Source organism: Thalassophryne amazonica, chromosome 12, assembly GCF_902500255.1.
Source record: "Thalassophryne amazonica chromosome 12, fThaAma1.1, whole genome shotgun sequence".
Classification (NCBI taxonomy): Eukaryota; Metazoa; Chordata; class Actinopteri; order Batrachoidiformes; family Batrachoididae; genus Thalassophryne; species Thalassophryne amazonica.
Genome location: NC_047114.1, coordinates 5,045,206 through 5,051,205, shown reverse-complemented (window position 1 = coordinate 5,051,205; position 6,000 = coordinate 5,045,206).

Below are 6,000 nucleotides of genomic sequence, written 5' to 3'. Positions count from 1 at the left end.
TGTGTGTGTGTGTGTGTGTGTGTGTGTGTGTGTGTGTGTGTAGGGAAGCTGTCAATAGACAGTGTGAAATGCACGATCATTATCCACACACACACACACACACACACACACACACACACACACACACACACACACACACACACACACACACACACACACATACACAAGGAAGAGACAAAAGCAAACAAAACAAAAAGCCACATGGTTTAGTGAGGCCGACAGGCAGACACACGCCCTGACCTCCAACTCCTCTGAAAACGCCACAAAAGACCAAGAAAATAAACAGCGCTGGAATCTGCTAAACAAATCTCAGCTAAACAGAGATCACTGTGAGACATTTTTCAATCCATGAGGAAAGAAACCACCAAAAACCACATGAAGGCCGGCAGCAGATTCAGGAGATTATTGTTATGTGTCGGACGCAGCCCGGAGAACCGACCAGCGTTTGAAGGACCCAGTATAAAATAAGCAGAGCACGGTACAAAGGCTAACAGAGTTTAATAAACATAACAGTGATGTGAAAAAATACAAACAAATAAGTGCGCGGTCTGGCGTGGCGGATTTGCGGTGTGCTCCCAGCAGCACAAAACGGTCCGGAGCCAGAACCAGTTCGGACCCAAGGACCCCGCCGACACCCCCCAGGTGGCCGCGACAAACCGAGTCTCTGAAAGAAGAAATCATTATGTGAGTCCACACTCAACACACAGAGAGACCACTCAAAGGTGTACAAACAGCAAACACTTCCTGGCTTAATTGCAAATCAGCTTCCCACCCTGCAGGCATAGAACACCCCGTTCACAAAACTCCACTGCAGTGGAAGCTGATTTAAACGACCAACATACAGCTCAATATAATAAGGTGTGAGGGACACCACATTTACTGACTGTATAAATGTTAGTCACAAAATCTAACGTACCTCAGGAAGTGTGCTGACGAGCGTGAGACCTCACCCCCTCCTCTTTCACAGACCATGCATCATACCTGGACGTTCTCTGCATCCACTGATGATGAGATGGCTCCCGAGACGACGATCTCACCCGTCTGGTCACAAGGTCGAGTCTCTGGCAAATACACACTGTGTACTCCAGTCTTAAATGCCACCATGTTCCAATCCATTTAGATGCACCACAGCTGTGAGTCCTGACGAGCCGCAGGTGATCAGGGTGAGGTCCTGATATCTCAGCCACACAGCCACTCAGTCCCAAATGCGCACCACCTGGAAGGAAAACCAAAAGACAGAAACAAAAGACAAACAAAAGCCAGCCAGGCACGCCAGCCACAACAATTATGTTGAAATGTTTCGGCTTTTGGTTGATGATGAACACCCTTGAGGAGATGTTAGGACTGTGGAAACCACAGAGAAATCAGACTGATGTTGGGGCCCAGTCACACCTTGACGATTTATCCAGCGTATGCTGACAGCCCCGTTTCCACCGAGTGGTTTGAGTCGGTACTACATGTGTGGTGCGGGTCAGAGCGGTTAAGTCTGGCTTGGTTTGCGGTTCTACAGCAGGCAAAACCCTTTTGTTTGGCAGGTGGAACACTTAAATATTAACGAGCACGTCATTCAGCATGTACGCTGTCACGCAGCGTTTCCCCTCCACATGGAGGCAAAACAGAGTAATTTAACATTATTTCATTTCATTTTATTTTATTTTTGTCTTGGTGGATGGTGGGATTTATTTTAATTGTGTGCAGAATGCTGAAGAGTTGACTGATGTCTGTGGTAAACGCTGATGTGAATGAATGAAGTGCTGTGACTTTTTCCGCCTGTGCCCCCTCAGACTGCGACACCAGCATCCACAGGCTGCGAAACACACTTAGAGCAGAAAAACCACTGAGGGACTTGCTTTAAAATGCTACGTTTCCAGAAATTAAAGTATTTTCAGACATCGTTTCCAAAATCAGGAGCTTTATGTGGATATGTTTTCATCAGGCTGTCATGATGAATCTGACTTACACGAACAGGTCAGATTAAGACTTTATATTTACTCTGTGTGTGAATGGTTTTAATATTTGAAACACTCTGTTCGCATGAGGACTGCAGCTTTCAGCCAATCAATGGCCAGCATTAATGGATGTATTTTGACTTGTGAGTAAATTACAAAAACATGTTAACAGTTGCATAATTTCAGGGGCATTGGACTGGGGGGGTAAAGGGCCAGGCCCAGGGCCCAGAGCGGGGGGGGGCACAAAAAAACTGGCATTAAATACATTTTTGTTTTGCATGTTATTAATGTCCATACAATTCATGTTGTAAAAGAATATAATTAGAATGAATGTATGAATGTTGCAAAACATAATTCTGCTCTAACAATAATATTGAAAGATCTCTGAGGGCCCTTCCACCCCTGCACAGTTGTACAATGGTTTAGTCCAGGCGCACAGGTGTGTGTGTGTGCCACACACACACACACACACACACACACACACACACACACACACACACACACACACACACACACACACATCGCAAACAGGATCTCACAGAAAGAGGAGGTGTTTCGTAGTGCTGAAACAACTAATCAATTTGATTGTTTATTAAAATAGTTGTCAACTAATTTAGTCATCAGTTAGTTGTTAAATAACTTTGTTTTACCGCAAATGTTTCGTTTGTTCCATATAAATCAACCGTTTCTGCAGCAAGGCTTTCCTTTGAACCTTGAACCAATGGAAGCAGTGATCACTGAACTCTACACTACGTGGAATGGGCCCGATCAATCACTGTACCTTGATTGGCCGCTGAGGCGTGAAGCCGGCGGAAATACAGAAAATGCCATTTTGTGTCCCTCAGAACTTCAAACGCCGATATAAAAAAGACACTTGTCGCACACACACAATTTAGATTAATAATCGCTGATTTAGCTTTGTTTGATTTGATTTAGCTTTGTTTGCACTGCAAAATGCCGTCTTGCACTGCAATTAACTGCACGAATCGTGATACTCGTGAAAATCGTGGGAGAGGACTTTCAGGATTTTCAGTTTTGCTTTATTATTATGAGTTTTAAATAAAGTTGACAGGCCAGATTCAGTAAAATACAGTATTCAGTAATATACATATAATATAATACATATACAGTAAAACATATAATATATAATATAATATATATATAATATAATATATGTAATATGATATAACAATAATATAATAATACATATATAATACATATAATACATGTCAATCAATCAATCAATCAATTTTTTTTATATAGCGCCAAATCACAACAAACAGTTGCCCCAAGGCGCTTTATATTGTAAGGCAAGGCCATACAATAATTATGTAAAACCCCAACTGTCAAAATGACCCCCTGTGAGCAAGCACTTGGCTACAGTGGGAAGGAAAAACTCCCTTTTAACAGGAAGAACCCTCCAGCAGAACCAGGCTCAGGGAGGGGCAGTCTTCTGCTGGGACTGGTTGGGGCTGAGGGAGAGAACCAGGAAAAAGACATGCTGTGGAGGGGAGCAGAGATTGATCACTAATGATTAAATGCAGAGTGGTGCATACAGAGCAAAAGGAGAAAATGCATCATGGGAAACCCCCAGCAGTCTACGTCTATAGCAGCATAACTAAGGGATGGTTCAGGGTCACCTGATCCAGCCCTAACTATAAGCTTTAGCAAAAGGAAAGTTTTAAGCCTAATCTTAAAAGTAGAGAGGGTGTCTGTCTCCCTGATCTGAATTGGGAGCTGGTTCCACAGGAGAGGAGCCTGAAAGCTGAAGGCTCTGCCTCCCATTCTACTCTTACAAACCCTAGGAACTACAAGTAAGCCTGCAGTCTGAGAGCGAAGCGCTCTATTGGGGTGATATGGTACTACGAGGTCCCTAAGATAAGATGGGACCTGATTATTCAAAACCTTATAAGTAAGAAGAAGAATTTTAAATTCTATTCTAGAATTAACAGGAAGCCAATGAAGAGAGGCCAATATGGTGAGATATGCTCTCTCCTTCTAGTCCCCGTCAGTACTCTAGCTGCAGCATTTTGAATTAACTGAAGGCTTTTTAGGGAACTTTTAGGACAACCTGATAATAATGAATTACAATAGTCCAGCCTAGAGGAAATAAATGCATGAATTAGTTTTTCAGCATCACTCTGAGACAAGACCTTTCTGATTTTAGAGATATTACGTAAATGCAAAAAGGCAGTAATATACATTTGAAATTTTCTGCCTGTAACTTGGTCTGGCTTCTTTGAAAATGTCAACTTCTATAGAGTATTATCAAATAATATTACTATACTATTTTTATTTTGGATCCAGATAAGATGCTGCTCCATCTGATGAAGAAAGTGAATACACACTCTGTACATACAGAAAAAGGTATTTTTCAAAATGTGTTAATCAGATCTCACTCATGAACAAGACCGTTTCTGCAGTGGGGTCTTGTTCACGAGTGAGGGACGGAGTGTGAGATCGATAGACGGATCGGTGCAGCGTCTGCAGTGATGCGGGTCGCTGTATCGGACCAGTCGTGGTGAAGACAGAGCTGAGTAGGGGGGCAAAGCTCTCGATTTACCGATCGATCTACATTCCGATCCTCACCTATGATCATGAGATTTGGCTCATGACCGAAAGAAACGAGATCGCGAGGTACAAGCGGCCGAGATGAGTTTCCTCCGCCGGGTGGCTGGTCGCTCCCTTAGAGATAGGGTGAGGAGCTCGGTCACGTCGGGAGGAGGTTGGGAGTCGAGCCGATGCTCCTTCACGTCGAAAGGAGTCAGCTGAGGTGGCTCGGGCATCTTTTCCGGATGCCCCTTGGACGCCTCGCTGGAGAGGGTGTTCCAGGCATCCCATTGGGAGGAGGCCCCGGGGAAGACCCAGGACACGCTGGAGGGACTACATCTCTCGGCTGGCTTGGGAACGCCTTGGGGTTCCCCCGGAGGAGCTGGGGGAGGTGTGTGTGGATCGGGAGGTCTGGTGCGGCTTTGCTTGAGCTGCTGCCCCCACGACCCAACTGCGGATAAAGCAGAAGAAATGGATGGATGGATATTAATCAGATGCTGTAAAGTTTTGAAATGTAACAACTCATTTAAAATTGGGCCATCGCTGTAGTTGTATTTTGTTGTATTTTGTTGTTTCAGACACTAAAGCTTGTCACATAGTTTCATTTTCAATTGATAGCGTGCACATTGACATGTGAATGGATTGACTGCTTTACATCAACTGTGATTGTGATTTGTTGTAATGTTCCTACTTCTGCAAAACTAAAAAACATTCTAATATTTATTTTAACTGATTGACCAATTACCTGTGTGCCTTTCTTTGTGTGTGCACAACATTAAAAAGTGTTTGTGCATTTGATTGTGGTTGATGTGCACCGTTTGGGGAGTGTTTTGACTGAGTGTGTGTGTGTGTGTGTGTGTGTGTGTGTGTGTGTGTGTGTGTTGTGTCAAATGAACATTATGTGTGTGTGGGGGGGGGGGGGGGGGCTTTGTGCGTGTTTACAAGCGTATAATATGATAGAAAGTATTCAAATAGTGTTGCATTGCAAGAGCTTATAATGTCCATAGATTTAATAAGTTTTTGTTGCTATTTACTTTATTAATCTATCAAAAACTACACTACATGTACAAGTCTTATAAATGGCCTTAACAGAGCTTAATAATATTACATAACAACTCGACAAAGGGCTTCATTCTGCAGAAATTGGTGAGTTTGACCCTATACTATCGACCTGATTCCACTGTGCGCCGTTTGCGCCTTTTGGGAGCGCAAGATGGCCGACAATGCAGCGGCTGGGCTTCACTCACTCAGCCGTGATGGCAATTCCATGTAGTGTAGAGTTCAGTGGCAGTGATTCGCAGATCGAAGCAGTACTTCCATCTGGTGTTTTGTTGATTCAATGTTTTATTTCGCTTAATCTTAATTTTTCGCCACTAAAACCCCAAAGAGCATATGTCTGTGAGTAATATTTACCTTTTTATGTTAATCTGACCTGTCATGGTCTTCTGAAACACTTGATAGATGTATTTTACAACTTAAAAACGGGACCGATGCTAACATG